Consider the following 16,732-nt stretch of genomic DNA (forward strand, 5'->3'; position numbering starts at 1 on the left):
TACAGAGTTCTGTATACCCTTCCTTCCTCAATGATGGCATTTATTCAACTAGAGTATTCCAGTAGTTGTGCAGATAGCAAAGAGCTGGGTAGTGTTCCTTCTGTTACTCCTGGGCTGTTAATGAGTCTGAGCTGGTTTGACAGCAATTAACAGCAAGTACAATGTCAGAATCAAGAGCTTTTCCCTTCTCACTCTTTTAATAACAGTGGTTAATGGACTTTGAATGCTTATAATTTCTAACTTCAATATTATTCACTTTTTAGTTTGCTTCTAACATATGGTTGTAGTACTTTATGTTCCCATATAAAAAACATTTGCCAAAAATAATTAAATAAAAATATATCTATATTTTCCTACCCATGAAGATGCAGTCTAGTGTAGAAGCTATATTATTTTACCATTCACATTTAGATCTACAATCCATCTAGAACTGAATTTGGGTGTGGCGTGTGAGATGAAGTCAATGACTTACTTTGTCCCATCCAGCCATAATCCACGTTGAGGTACATTGCGAGTTCTAGCCTCCACACCTGTTTTTATTAAGCTGGGATATATTCTGAGTTTCCACTATAGCAGAAGGTATGACTCAAGTCACACCTTTTGTTTCTTTGGGTATGTGGGCTGCTGAAAGAAAAAAAAGCCACATATAAAATAAGTCGTCTCAGAAGGAGGAGCAAGATCCCAGGGCCAGTGGAAGGTAGAGCCGCGAGTAGAACTTGTTTGACTTCTCTGTCCAAGTGGCAGAGGCTGAGACTAGACTTTAATCTCTAGAGACACCAGAGGCTGTAACATGAGAGCAAAGGAGTCTGGCTGAGACCAAAGACTAAGGCAAGGGGACCATGAGACGTAGCAGAGGAGAAGTGTGGAATTATAAGACTGAGCAGAGCGGTAGGCAGGCTTCCCCCACAGACAGAAGCCAGGGACTGTGCAGCTATGGGGCTAAGGACCGGAGAGAGCCTTAGCTGCTGGCTGAGAAGAGAGAGGCGCTTCTGTGGACCAATGCCTGTACTTACTATGATTCTGTCTTGTAAGAACCTATTAACTTCCCTAATAAATCCCCTTAATTGTGGCGGGGAGGGGGAGCATGTTGATGAAAGCACATTCAGATTTTATTAGAATTACACTAGTCTTTGAGAACCTTGTGAAGAACAGGAATTCCAGAGAACTTCATCGTGCCCATGCAGAACGTATATATGGAGCAAGAGTCAATTGTGCCAACAGAGCAAGGGACTAGTTCATGGTTTAAAATCAGGAATGGTGTGCGACAGAGTTGTGCCCTCTCATCATACTTATTCAATCTGTGTGCTGAGCAGATCATCAGAGAAGCTGATTGTATGGCAGCAGGGTCGGGGGAATATTTATTAACGACCTATAGATGATCCAGCCTTGCTTACTGAAAGTGAGGAGGACTGTAAGCACTTGCTGATGGAGATCAAGTGTTCAGTATGGGTTATGACTCAATGTGAAGAAGACCAAAATCCTGGACCAATAGGTAACAGCATGGTAAATGGAGAAATGAAATTGTCAAGGGTTTCGTCTTGCTTGGATCCAATGCTCGTGGAAGCAGCAATCAAGAGATAAAGTGTCACATGGCATAAGATAAATCTGGTACACAGAAAAGCAAGGGTTAAGTTGTGCTTGCCCAAGCAAGGTCCTCAATTACTTTGAGGACTAAGGTGTGCTTGCCCAAGCCATGGTATTTTCCATTGCCTCATATTCATGTGAAAGGTGAACAATGAATGGAGACCAGAGAATATTGAAAATACCATGGACTGCCAAAAGTACAACCCAGTCTGTCTTGGAAGAAGGACAGCCAGAGTGCTCCTTAGAGACGAGGATGGTAAAACTTTGTCTTACATATTTTGGACTTGTCAGGAGACACAGTCCCTGGGAAAGGGCATCATGCTTGGTAAAGTAGGGGGGCAGTAAAGGAGGGGAAGGCCCTCGCAGAGCTGGAATGACACTGCGATTCATCAATGGGCTCAAGAATAGGAGCAATTTTGAAGATGACGCAGGATCAGGCAGTGTTTCATTCTGTTGTTCATAGGGGCACTGTGGGTTGGATCCGACTGAACACCTTAACACCACACATTATTCCCAAAAACTTCTTTGAGGGAATACATTTTGTAACAGTTCTCTTCATCAAAAAGCATATATGGTTATTAGATTTGAAAAGCTATTTCATAGCACACTGAGGCAGGAAGATAGCAGCTGATAGAACACTAAAGTTACTGGCCATGAGTTGGAATTTATGACAATTCTTAGAAGACTCAGGTAGATGGTTATATCACTCACGACACCAATAAGATCTGCCTTAGTTGAAAAGGTATGTGTTCCATGTTGGGCATGATGAATTGAAGTACCTTTGATATAACTAAGGGGCAATGGCAAGTGACATTACAAAGCAAATGCCAAAGCAAGGCAACCCCATGTGCTTCAGTCAAACTGTGCTCCATAGGGTTGTCAGTGGCTGACTTTTCAGAAGTGGATCGCCAGGCCTTTTGTTTGAGTTGCCTCTAGGTGGATTTGAACTGCCCTTCTTTTAGTTAGCAGGCAAGCGTGTTAACCATTTGCACTACCCAGGTACCCCAATGCGTTACTCAGACCCAAAACCACGCTTACTGCCATGGAGTCGATGGAAGCTTATAGAACAGGGTAGAACTGTCTCTGTGGCGTCCAAGCCTACAGCTCTACAGTGTGAAAGCCTCATCTTGCTCCCAGAACCAGATGGTGGTTTCAAACTGCTGGCACTGTGATTAGCAGGCCAATACATCGTTGCTGTACCACCAGGGCTCCTGAATGCAGCAATGGGCAGTGTTAGATATACAATCTAAAGATGAATCTTTTTTTAAAAATATGGAACACTTCACGAATTTGCATGTCATCCTTGTGCAGGGGCCATGCTAATCTTCTCTGTATCGTTCCAATTTTAGTATATGTGCTGCCGAAGCAAGCACCTAAAGATGAATCTTGATTGCAGAATTATCAAACTAGAGAGGACTGAATGACAAAAGAATCAAAGCCAGGTGCTATTTTTTTCTGTTTAATCAGGTTTCCTATTTCTTGCTAAAACATAGTTTCTAAAATTAAAATCTTATACTTCTTTTGAGCATTCATTTCTAGATTTTCTTAGTCCGTGAGTTAGAACAGTTCTACTTTGCACCCATTTTTCCTTCTTTTTAATACCTCTACTCAGGCAGCACTTTTTTCTCCCATATAATTAAGCTTTCTTCTTTTGTAGTGCTGAGAATAAAAAGGAAATGCTATTCAAACTGTACTTTTGTATTTCCCTAGTAAGACATTTTTAACTATTGGTTTCACTGTCTCTCGCTTCTATTTTCTATTTGTTGACTTGGAGAGTTTTGACCATCCTCTTGTTGTTCTTGTTGTTGTTGATTTCCCTTGTTTATTTACCATTGACCCAAGAGATGTATACTCAGTCATAGTGTTCACTCAGATTCACAGTGAAAATGTTTACTTGAATTGGCAGTATCTACAAGCCTGATTTTGCAGTTATATTTCTATGTAACTCTGAGGTTGACGAGTCATCTCCTGCTTTAAGATATTTCATAGTTCCACCTCCTGTTGTAGGATTTTATAATGTATGCTTTTATGGAAGCAATTCATGTTGAACTCATCTCTACTAGCTCCTACATATGCCCATCTCTAGGCACTGAGGTACAGTTGTAGACAAAGAATTCAATGGCATGATTCATGCTGGCAATGGACCAAAGGCCTGGCTAGGAGTGAGGAGGTAAGAGAGAAATACAGAATCACGAATCTTGTTTTAAAATTGCCTGTAGGAGGTGCTGCAAATGAGAAGCTTTTATTATTGTGAGGGAGGGAAGGCCTGGATAGGAGGCACGTAGGCCCTATGAAGATCATTTATTTGTTTGCTTCTGTATTCATGTAATGAATTTTAGGAAGCCATTGATGTGCCTTATGCAGACGGGATAACCTGAGATTTGCTATTTGAAAAGACCACTCTAGTGTGTAGTGTGGCGAGAGCCAGAGTGGGCACTGACAGAACAGCTAAGAGATATATGTGCAAGGGTGATACTGGATGCGGCCAATCTGAAAGGGAGTTTATACCTAAAATGAGCAGTGTTTAGTGGATTCTTTGCAGTAAAGAAGAGAGAGCAGTTTTCAAGGATAGATTCTGTGTTGTAGCTTGCAAAATTACGTAGATGGTGATACCATTCTCTAAGCAAAGAGGTCTTGGGTTTGGTAGAAAGATCATGAGTTCATTATTGGACATGTCGCGCTTCAGCACATACTAGAGGAAATGCAAGGAGACAGATTGCGTATAAATATGGAGATCAGAAAAGAGAAATGTGTTGCAGATAAAAAGTTACATTAGTGATTGTAAATGGGACATGAATAAGATTAAATGACATTGGACCAGCCTTGAGGTAAGAAGCAAAGCAAAGCAGAAATAGGGTGTCACAGAAACAGAAGGGCTTGTTCAGGGAGGAAATAGTAGTGTGATACTACCAAGACTGAAAGCGCTGATTGAATATGGCTATGAAATCTTTGGTGACCTGGTGTTGTGGTTCCGAGTTGGGGTGCGATCCTCACGGTTGGTGTTTGGAAACCACTAGCAGCTCTTCGGGAAGAAGACTGGGCTTTCTACTCCTGTAAAGTTAGTCTCGGAAACCCACAGGGGGTCACTAGGAGTCAGCATGGACATGATGGCAGTGAGTTTGGGCTTTGGTTGTCTTGTCTGTTAGTTGGTGGGAAGACACAACGAACCTACCATGAACAAAATTCCAGAAAGTGTCACTCCCATCGAATAAAATGAATGGCGCTTCCGAGCCTTGTGCAGCACAGTAGCTGTGGGAATCCGGATTGGACTGAGGACTAGGTGATGACAGGTAAGTCCAGAGGAAAACAAATAGTGAATGACTAGTACATGCGTGGAGTATGGTGGCCCCAGATTTTTACTGGCATGGTCTCTGCCACACGACAACATTGATCCCCGTAGATCAGATCCCCAGAAACGAAATTGTAATGAAGGGAGGCTGTATTTTTGCCTTTCATTCAGACATTGGCTCTGCTTTCCAGCTCTGTTCATTGTCAGTCTTTCATATCCTGCGTTTCCTTTCTTGGCATTCTCGACCCTTCGTCCTTTTTCCCTGTCACTGGGGAGAATGTAGCATGCTCACTCCGCCTGTGTCTGGGTTCATTTCCTTCAGGGTGCTTTTTACGCTTAAATTTTTCTGGTGCTGATGTTAACTCTGTAATCATATATATATATATTTTTTTTTTCTTTTTGCCTCCAATATATATATATTTTTAATTTTAAATTGTTCCTGTCTTCTAGCTCTCTTTTCATATCTTGTCTGCCTCAGCCAATTGTCCTCATCATCACACTTTGGCTTTAAGCTTTATGATCTGAATTTTATTCTGTGTATGAAGGAAACGGATTTAAAATGTATATATTTTTCAGCCACTTGCTAGAAATCATGGCAAGAAAAAACAATTGGAAAAAACTGTAGCCAGAAGCAAGGTTGGTGTTCAAAGGAGCATGTCCTAACACCCTGCCCTTTTGCTGGCGTGGCAGCATCTCAGCCTCTTCGGCTCTCTCCAGGCCAGTAACCAAAGGGGAATGAAGTCCATCCTGAGTCCCAACTCGTGCATGGTCACAGGAAAACCAAAGCCAACCCTGTTGTTACGGAGTCAATTCTGACTCTGAATGATTCTACACAGCAGAGAAGAACTGCCCATTCAGTTCCTACGTGTGTAGTCTTTCTGGAAGCAGAGGGCCACAGCTTCCTCCTGTGGGTTCAGCTGCCAACTTTTCAGTGGGTGGCCGGTCACTGGACCACTCACTGTGCCAGAGGTTTGAATCCTGACTGTCACCAGTGGGGTGATGTGAGACAGGTTATGTAACCTTTCCATTTTTGGTTTCCCTATCTATAAAATGGAAATGGTGATAATAACCTCTACCAATTTAATGTACTGCCATTGCATAGAGGTAAGACATGATTTCTACTCTGACAGCCTTAAGAGAAATATAAGATAGCGTCTACAGATCAGTGCAGTTCGTGGTAGGCAGTTTACAAAAGAAAGTTGTACCGGGTAGCATAGGAGAAAGATGGTCTCTGGTTTGTACCAGGGGAGAAGTGAGGCTTTTGCCGGAGGGAAGTGGTCATATTGAAAGAACCATATAGAGAGCACACACTTTGACTCCAAAGATATACCATAAGTCAAAACCAGGAGTCTTGAACACATTCACATGTATGGGGTGCGGAGGGACTTAGACCGCCACTGTGCAGACAGGAAGTCATTGGCTGTAAGGCCATATGCCCGAGTGTCATAATTGCCAGGCCAAAGTGTTCAGGTTTCATTCAGCAAACATTGAAGTAGGAAAAGGCAAAATTTGTGTTATTACCATATCCCCTGCAACTATAGACAAAGTGAACTCAAATATGATGGTGACAGCAAGAGAAAGGAAATGGATTGGGGTGAGGTAATGGGGTGTTGTCCTGAGAAAGGTCATTTGAGCTGGGGCCCTATTAGTTTGCTAATGAACATGTTGGCCTGGCTTGGCACGCTGATGTCACTTTCTCTTCTGGAGCCTATTTCACATAGCCCAGACTCAAATTTTAAAACTTTCCCTGCATCAAGTTGATGTCAACTCATAGTGACCCTATAAGACAAAATAGAACGGCCCCTGTGGGTTTCTGAAGCGGTAAGTCCTTACAGGAGTAGAAAGCCACATCTTACTCCCGAAGGTCCAGATAGTGATTTTGAACTACTAACCTTGTAGTTACCAGCCGAATGCATAACCCTCCCACTAGACCATCAAGGTTCCTATACCCAGACAAGGCTGCAAAATCTTCCTGGTACTCTGGCAATCACTGTTGGTCACTATGAGTCAGAATTGGCTTGATGGGCATGAATTTGGTTTTTGTTTTTACAATTATTCTGGGATATTGAGCTTTTTAGGTGTTGATCTGTGTCCATCGAGTACAAATGGTGTAGGCAATAGGCTACTAACCACAAGGTCAGAGGTTCAAATCTAACAGCCACTCCATGGAAGAAAGATGAGGCTGTCTGCTCCCATAAAGATGTGTAGTCTCGGAAACCCTGTGCAGAGATTGGTTAGATGTCAGTGGATTTGGTGAGACCTACATGTATTTCTCTCTTTGGGCATATTTTATTGGCATTTTTCCAGTTTGGTGAGGGAAAAATGGGGTAAGATGGTATGTTTGGCTCCTACAAGTGGAAATGTATGTTTTTAAGGGTATCCTTAAACAATGATATAACTGAATCTCACAAAGAAGCATCAGTGTTATGGAAACTGTGAATACAGGGTAAGTTTTGCCAACCGGAAGCGGTGGCTTTTTCTCAGTCTATATTTGGTTTTCTTTAATACGTGTGCGCCCAGTAATCTGTGTCTAGCTTCTATCTAGTCTGTTATTCAGCTTATTCTTTGGGGATGTGTTACTGTCACTCTTAAAACCATATGAGTGCAATAAGCCTCCTATGGCAAGCCAACCCCGCTATCAGTGAGTTCATTGAGACTTGTGGGGACCGATGGGACAGAATCGAACTGCCTCCTCGGGTTCCCGAGGCTGGAATCTTGATGGAAATAGACTGCTCTGTCTTTCTCCCTCAGAGTGGCTGCTGGGTTCAAATCATCCTTTGGTGAGCAGCCAAGTGGGTTATACTGTGAACATTTGTTTGTGTGCATGCAGCCTGCAAGCCCTCCTGGTTTGGGCCCTGGTGCCTCTGCTTCCTGTCTGTATCTCTGCTACTCTATAAAACCTATAGTCATGACGGTAGTGATAGTGCTAATAGTACTAATAGCAATAGTTTAAAGTCACTGGACACTTTACATACCCTTTCTCTGCCATCGAGCCAATGCCAACTCACAGCGACCCAATAGCACAGGGCAGAACCGCCCCTTTGAGTTTCCGAGACTGTGAGAGTAGAAAGTCTCATCTTTCTCCCTTGGAACTGCTGATGGTTTTGAACTGCCAACCTTTGTGGCAAGCAGCCCAGTACATGACCACTATGCTACCCGAGCACCACTTAGAGCCCTTAAGAGGTGCAGATGGTAATGGGTTACCCATTGGTGATGTAGTGCCCTGGTGATGTAGTGGTTATGTATTGGCCTACGATCCAAAAGGTCAGCAGTTAGAAACCACTAGCTGCCCCTCAGAACAAGGATAGGGCATTACTACTCTGTTCTCTAGGGTCACTGTGAGTCAGCATCGACTCAAGGATGGTGAGTGTTAGTGTGTGTCTGGAGTCGGAGCTGACGAATGCACAGGGCTTTACAAACATTATCTGCTAATACCCTCAACAGGAACCCTATCAACTAGCTATTATTAGAACCACTTGGCAGGTGAGGGGATGGGAAAGGTGCTGAAAGAAGTCATTATTTGCCCGAGGTCATTCCTTTGGCCAAATGGCAGAACTAGAAAGCATGGCCCGTTTTCTCTGCAGAAGTTCCTTCTCAAGTTATATCGTGACTTTCACTTACCGACCTGATTTCTTCCACCAAGCATCAACACATTTGTACCTATTTCCTGGTTCGTACCTCCATAGCAGACTTATGGATTGACCTACACCTGTGGTACCTTAAGCTTGATGACAAGGCTTGACACAGTGCTGTCTATTTTAGCTCCTCTCCTTGTAGCCTGAGGACAGAGTGAATTCCTGGCTGGTGGCACCAACTGTTGGGAAGAGCAATACCCTTCACCTACTGAGGCAGTCCTGCTGCTGTGTGCTCCGAGAGTTGTCCTGTTTACCACCACAAAGTACACATCAGCAGTACCAAGTTAATGGGCAGACCATTGGCCAAAATACCGCTGCTTCAGTAAGCCACGTTAATATCTTCCAAAGTTGAACCATGGCAGAAACCAATTAACTCCACCTGTACCCAAGAAACCTAGACAGTGGTTCTAATGCACAGGGTTTGGGAAGTTGCCTCTACACAGAGTCAGCCTGCTTCCAAAGAGGCCGGAGAGGAGAGGTCAAGGCCACTGAACCTGAGAGGGTGTGCCAGTCGGATGTGGGAAGAGGGCTAGGAGTGGTCGTGGTAGTATAATGCTTGCATTTTGAAAGCACTCCGTAGTTGAAGGAACTGTTTTCACATACTGGGGTCTTTGATCTCCCCCCACAAATCTTTGAGGTTCCTGGTACAAGGGTTACCACATGAGACTGATTCGAAACCACTGCTTAGAATCATGATTCACTTTCTTCTATCACTAAACCCCAGTGTTGTTCCCCCACCCCCCGCCCCAGCTCACATTGTAAACGTTTATGTTGAGGTTCCTGAGACTGCTTCAGAAAAATTATAAGCTACAAAATTCACACGCTATCATAACCAATTCTGGATCTCCAAACTGTAAATCTCCTCTTAGCAGCATGAGCTCAGTCACTTTCTTAAATAGCACGTGGGCAGTGCTATTGACGCGTGAATTGTGAAATGAAAACTTTGAAAAAAGATTTAGGGTAAGGTGACCAGATTTTAACATTGGTAAAGCGGGACACCGTTGATAAAACTCATATCCTGGCGAAATTGCCACATGGCAGCCGAAAACCGTATACCCTAGCTTGTCGTGCATTCTTTCCAAAAATCGGGACTTTTTTCAAACACCACTGGATGCGGGACAAATTGTTAAAAAGCGGGACGTCTGGTCACCTCATCTTAGGGTTTGGTTCTCTCCCCACCCCCACTACAATTTGTATAAAGTAATCTAGATCACGATGGGAACACGTTAAACACATTTGTCTGATGAAAGAGAAAACTTCATACTAATCATAAACTTAGTGAGGTAGTTTTAGAAAGAAAGCCCTTTAAATGGAGACTGTAAATGTTATTGTTTCTGTGGTTGTTTTGTATGATATTTTAATATAAATAATGCATCCCAAAGAAACTGTGAAATTGATTCATGTAGCCACCCCTGCAGTGTTGGGCAGTGTGAACCGGAGCCGTCAGCAAGGGCTTTCTGTCCTTGGAGAAGATTCTCATGTTCACAAGGGCGGGTAGAAGCCACACCGCTTCATGAGAACCACAGGTGCAAACCATTAATGTTCGAGAGCTGTTCAAGCATCTTCAATCAGTCCATTTTAAGTCAAACCATATGAGGTTCAGGCGTGGCCATTGTTCCCTTCAGGGTCGTGTAGGGTGCCGTTGGCTTTTTCTACTAGACAGGTGCTTTCACCAACTGAGCCACAGAGCCTTGAACAGAAACCAGGCTCTTTCTTTGGTTACTTAAAAAGGTGGATAAGATACTGCCACCAGTTACAGTCGATTGCGTGGTGGTTCGTTTTTCTTTTCCCACTCCTGTCAAGGTGACCATGGGTCTCTAATGAATAAACCAGGTCCCTGGCTCTTGTTTTCCACTCAGATCAGCTAAAAATAGGTTCCTTGTTGCATCAAAGGGTTGCAGGGTGACCACTCATTAGACTTGTGCTGCGCCTCTTTGGTGATCGAAAGAATTGCCTCATCTGTAACCGGGTGCAACATGTGTGAGTTGGACCCAGTTTGAAAAAGAGATTTGTGTCTCAGGATGATTACCCTTTGTTGCCCCTTCACCAGCAACAGAAGCAGAGATAGTCTTGGTGACCCAGAGCCCAGAACCTCCTCAGAATATTCCTGACGTGAAGGCTTTCTTTTGGTTGGAGTTTTCATGGTTTCAGTTATGTACAACAGAGGTTAAAATAAAATGCCATTGAATAAGACACAGGAAGCTGCTGTTGGTTTGGGGTTTTTTGGTTTTTTTCTAGTTCTGTTCAGAATATCAGCGTTTGCCTCTTTGCTGACAGTCCCGCTGTCCTCTGTTGAGTGCTCTCTGTGTGTGTGGGGGGGGGGGGGAGTAGGGGGTGTCTGTGTTCTCACAGTCCGTGTTGCACATGTAATTTGTTAATGGGCCTCTTGATAATTAAACCAGTATATTCATTTCATAACACCTGGTTGTTAGGCGATTACTGGTGGGAATTGCAGTCGGAGGGAAATGAAATGTCATGTTCTTGTTGTCTTGGTGGCGCACTGCAGGGGATGGGCTGGGTGGACTCACCAGGGCTCAGTGCGTTCCTGTGTTGGACTGCCCAGGGTTCTGGTGCCTTTATGCAGCAAAAATGCAGGCTTCCCTTCTCCTCTGGAGAAGTCTGGGTGTTTTCATGCTCTGTCAATGTGGCAAATGTTGGGTATTATTTGTTTAATGATGAGTCAACCATTTTCTAAATTATGCTGGAAACAAATGCTCTCCAATTTGAGGAATGTTCTTTCTTGTGTATGATTATTAAAATCACATCCTCTTCCCTCTTGCTTTACCAGTTTTTACGTTACTTTGAAACCTAGTAGAAAATGGCCAGTAAAAGCAGGTGACAAAGTGATTGATGAGATGCTGGTGAGGGTTCCCCCACCCCCGAAATGTGAACAACGAAACGTGAGCTTCATCATGTATTTACCCAGGTTGTCACTGATGAATGCACACTGGTAAAGCAACTCCGGGAATGTTTGTCTCCTGCCAACTCCAGCTGAAACGTCTCGAGCAGGCTGTGGTTTCGACGTGCACTGACGTTCGAAGGCCCCGCTGCCACCGCACAGTCAGTGCCCGTAGTGCCAGCTTTGCACAGCCTTGCCGTCTTATTCATGAAATGGCCATCAAGGCCCACAACTCTCTAGAAGGGGTCGTTGAGTGTTATTTGTAACTTTTTGTAGAGTCAGATAAATTCTTTGCAGAATTAGCCTTTCTACCAGAGGGGTGCATGCCTTGCAATCGAGAGAGGAAAAATAAAATTTTTGACTTTTGGTAAATAAGATTTTATTTTAATACTGAAACCACATTGTAAAAACTTAAAACCTATTCAGGGGCTTTTTTTTTTTTTTTTTTTAGAGCCAGGTGAGGAAACGTAGTTCTTTGGGGAGGTAGCTAAACTTGAGAAAGGATTACAGAAGAAAATGTATGTGAGTTTGGAGAACTACACTCGGGAATCCTGCAATATTAGTAGTTAAAGCATGCGTGGGTTGTTGTATTTTTATTGTATGGGTTCTCTGAGAAGACTTCACAGCCAATTTTCTGGGTAGTAGAAGGCATCCAATTCGCTTTCAGTCGTTAAGATACATGTCAGTGCTTAAGTAGGGTAGACAGCAGCACTAATCCTATTAAGCATAGTGCCTGAACTCACAGTGAATGCATAATTAATGTATTGTTTTAGAGGACCCAATATATTAGTCAAGGGCAAGAGCTTCCTGCGTTGCTTGTTCTGTGGGTGAGGAGAGCTCTTCCACAGTGTGGTTTGTGCCACCAAGACTAACTGAATCTGCTTTGTTACACCTCGAATGGGAGCCAGAGCCAGCAGACAACCTCCATTTAAGGTTGGCCACGGGGAACTCTCTCTGGGATAGTAAATGCTAATTCAGTGTCAATTAGAAAAATGCTTCTATCAAAAAGCTGCGATTAATAAGAGGTACTTGTGTTGATTCATTGCTGGGTCCACCCACCACCACCCCCTCTAATTCCTTATAAGGATGCATCTTTCATTACTTTCTATTTATTATTTTAAATATGTTTAGCTTGAAGGCACTTTACCATTTCATCTTTATTTTAAAATGTACCCAAATGTTTACTTCTCCATCAATAACCATTTAAATGTAAGCCATTTGGGTCTCACTAATTTAAATTCCTGGAGTCAAACTGTTGAATAAAAGGTTCAGTATACACTCTTGAATTACTGCATTCAAACACACTTTTAAAAGTCTCTCCCGTCTGTAAGCCTCTTCTTAGTTTTGAAGATGTCCAATCTATATTTAAAAAATAAATATGGCTTTAGTAAACATCCTGTTGCCGTAGCTAATTAACAACTGAAAACTAAAACTATGTTATCTTTGCAGCGTTCAGACATTGTAGAGCAGATGTGTCTAGATTTTAATGTGGTCTGTCTGATTCCACATGTACACGTTTTTAGCCGCCTAGTTGAAGAGCGTGTTGGGGGTGACAGTGGTCATAATTTTCATTTTCTTATTATTCTGCTAAAAAAAGTTTGCGTTATATTCATCGATTTTAGTTATGTTTGATCCAGAGTGGAACTGTCTCCCGGGTGGAATAATGCAATGGAGTAAAATGTCACGGGATGCCCTTGACAACGTAGTGCCTTCTTGAATTCTCTTGAGCTTCTGCAGTATCAACGACAGTGCTTTTGCTTTAGATTTTATTAGTGGCTAAAAATGAAAACTTTTTATCTTACATACTAATCTTATGTACTGATCAGCAATGTGCAATATGCTTAAATGTGGCCAATTCAGTCTTTGACCTGGTTTCAACTTCAAGGGGGAAAAAATAGATGGTTAATAACTGTAATTCATGTTTCTTTGGGGAAGAAGATCATACATTTGGGGGCAAGGACTCAATGCCCTAGACTTCATATTTTAATCTTTGAACTATTCTTCTGAGAGAACATTGACCAAGGCTATGTTGTTAACCTCTGAATTAATTTTGGGCTCTTGAGGAGAGTTCATGTTAAAGCATGTTACAGAACACTTGGTAAATTTCAGCCATCACTCTTTACTTAACCATCTACTATTAGATATTTATACTAATTTACTGCTTTGATTTTTCTGAAAGAATATTTTTCCTGTATTTGTTTTCATGGAGCTATTGCTAAGTAAAGTTATAATGCTGAGATATTCCCATGGGATTGGTGCACACTCCACTGTAAAAAGCATACTTCAACTATATTATTTTGACCTTGATTTTCTTTATGTTTAGGTACTATAGGACTGGAAAGGAAAGGTATCATATATTCTGATATACAATCTTAATGTTTAAAAATATTTTTATTCCCTCCCCCTAACAATTTTTTAAAAGCTGTAAACCAAACCAAACCAACTGCTACTGAGTCTATTCTAACTCATAGAAGGACACTAGGCAGTTCTGCAAGGCAGAGTTGAAGTCCTTAGGAGCAAGCAGCTTTGCTTTTCTTCTTCAGATGGTTGGTTGGTGGACTTGAACCACCAACCTTGAGATTAGCACCCCCCATATCGAACCCACTGCCAGTCGATTGCAACTCAGAGTGACTGCATATCGCAGGGTAGAACTGCCCCTGTTGGTTTCCCTCTTCATGAGAGTGGAAAGTCTCATTTTCCTCCCACTGTGCCACCAGAGCTCCTGAAAACTATAATCAGTTTAAATTTGATGTATATATAAGAACCGTATATACACGTGTGTAAGCCAAGTTTTCAGCACAAATAATGTGCTGAAAAACTGGGATTCAGCGTATACACGGGTCAGTGTTACCCCAGCGAGGTGTAACATGTAACATCTTGCTGCCCCCCACCCCACCCCACCCCTGAGGTAATGGGAGGAGCGCCTGTTATCTCGTGAGTGATTACAGTTTCTCTGCTGTTCATTCAAAGCCCTTCTGATACTTCAGGGCTTTGAATGTTTCTTTACTCACATCTAACCAATCAGAGCCGTCCTATGACCTGTATCTTTGAATAAGCCTTTTAAAGACAGAGTGCGAAGGATGTGGCATGAATGGATGTTATCTGGTTAAGCCCGACTATCAAAAGGAGGAAACCTAATGAAGCCTGACATAGAGTTAATAGCATAGTGGGTTCGAGATGCATGGGAAGACATTCCAGAAGACATGGTGCGACGTGCCTTCCAGAAATGTAGTATTAGTAATGCTATGGATGGCAGTGAAGACTGCGCTTTGTATGAAAATGACAGCAGTGATGGTGATGACAGTGATCTCAGTGAGGACAGTGTCTATGATGACCTCACACCAGCTGAAGCTCTGCATTGGAATACGGATGATGATGAGGAATCCAGTTTTGAAGGATTTCAACTCTTTACATTTTAGCTTGGTTGCTGATTGAACTCAGGGAATGGTACTCTTAAGGTATCATTGTTGATACCTTATTGTTTTTGTTGAACCTATTTTCCACTTACTGTGCTGGCTTATTAATGTTAAATGACTTGTCCTTTTATTTATGTTTTTTATTTAAAATAAATATTTAAATACATTACCCCACTGATGTCTCAATTTATAGTCATTTTATTTTCATTTGTTTTGATGATTGAAACTCACCAATAGCTTCTGCATTTTCCCCCCTAGGCTTATACTCGAGTCAATCAGTTTTTCTGGTTTCCCATGTAATAATTAGGTACCTCAGCTTATACTCGGGTCAGCTTATATTCGAGTATATACCTTAGTTTTAGGATCACTTATCACCCCCCCCCCCCCGAATGCCAAGTACAATATATACCTTCTACTTCTTTTATTCATATAGGGAAAACCAAAAGTTAGTGTTAGTTCATTATGTTTCACCTTGCCAAGCAGGAGACCTAGTTGCATAGTGGTTGCACAGGCGGGTGTGATCTGCAAGGTCAGCAGTTTGAACCCACCCAGCCACTCTGCAGGAGAAAGACAGTCTTTCCACTCCCTAAGAGAGTTACAGTCTTGTCTACCCTGTCCTACAGGGTTGCTATGAGACTGCATTGCCTCGGTGGCAGTAAATAAGTACTAAGTTAGTTGATTGTAAAATTGTATTTTCTATTAAATTAAAACCATATGTGTGTGTGTGAATTTGCTGCTTTGAGAGATTGTACTTTTTCTCTGTTTAGATTAAAGTATTCTTACTGTGATCTTCTGTTTTTATAAATAATACTTTTTCACATTTATATGCTCTATTAATTACATACTACTGAGAAGTTGCTATTATTTTACCCGCCAATATCAAAACAGCCTGGTAACAGGGCCAAATCAAAGTCAGCACCACCTTCAGAAATATTTTTAATTTATTTCTAAACTTGCATTTTTAATAGTAATTTGAGTAATGAGTGTGTGTATGTGTGTGTGTGCACGCGCGTGCGTTTTCTAAATTACACCATGGAACCATGAAGGTCTAGCGAGCACCTCAAATTTGTTGCAGATGTTGTATTTACCTGTTTCTGTTGTTGTTAATGTTTTTACAGTATAGACACTTTGTTTTCACTTTACTCTTGTTGGTGCCATCAATAATTTAGTAATGCCACGAAATTGAATTCTTAATAAAAAATTATGAGAAGTAAATTATCACGCACTCATTGACATAGATTTTAAAACTGGAGGATACATTTTTATGCTAGTTTTGAACATCTGCATTTTTAGCTGACACTGTAATCCTTTTAGTTTGTCTTTAGTTATAAGATGAACATATGACCTATGAACCTTAGAACCAACCTGTTCATTTGACGAAAAGCCCTCCCTGAAGTCACCCAAAAAAAATGGAATAAATATCAAATATTTTTGTTCCATTATGACTTGATTATAATACCTATGTTCGTCTTGTTCTATTTATATTTCCAGACAGAAACCCATCTAAGATTCTCAAATATTCATTTTGTCAAAATAAACCATTAAACTTTAGTGGCTTATGATACAAATTATCCTGAATTCTCTTTATATGGTGTGCATCTAGTAGGGAGTCTATAATTTTTAGCATGCATGAATTCCTATAAAAATGCTTTCACCTCAAATATTTAGATAATTAAATAAAAAGGATATTGGGAGAGGGGAGTAGGGTGCTTTGAGAGGGGGAAGTGAAGTACATTATGGATGGATTTGTGATTGTACAGCTGGACTGAGTTATGGCCAGCCCAGAGAACCTAAACAAAAGTGTGTAACGTGAAGAAGAGCACATCTCAAGGTATACTTCTAAAATCTGTATTGCTGCACATATTGTTAGACACCCGTTTTGCATTAGTAAAAAAAAAGTCTTCCTCTT

The 16,732-nt window shown here is 41.7% G+C and overlaps 1 protein-coding gene and 1 non-coding gene across 2 annotated transcripts in view; one reads left to right on the forward strand and one right to left on the reverse strand.

Annotated features, from left to right (window-relative positions):
- Positions 1-16,732, forward strand: part of COX10 (cytochrome c oxidase assembly factor heme A:farnesyltransferase COX10) — a 158,008-nt gene that overhangs the window by 54,664 nt on the left and 86,612 nt on the right. The window lies entirely within an intron of this gene.
- Positions 2,851-2,957, reverse strand: LOC142460363 (U6 spliceosomal RNA). Its single transcript, XR_012786577.1, has one exon. It is a non-coding gene; the product is annotated as a U6 spliceosomal RNA (small nuclear RNA).

The sequence above is a fragment of the Tenrec ecaudatus genome, chromosome 10 (assembly GCF_050624435.1).
Source record: "Tenrec ecaudatus isolate mTenEca1 chromosome 10, mTenEca1.hap1, whole genome shotgun sequence".
NCBI lineage: Eukaryota > Metazoa > Chordata > Mammalia > Afrosoricida > Tenrecidae > Tenrec > Tenrec ecaudatus.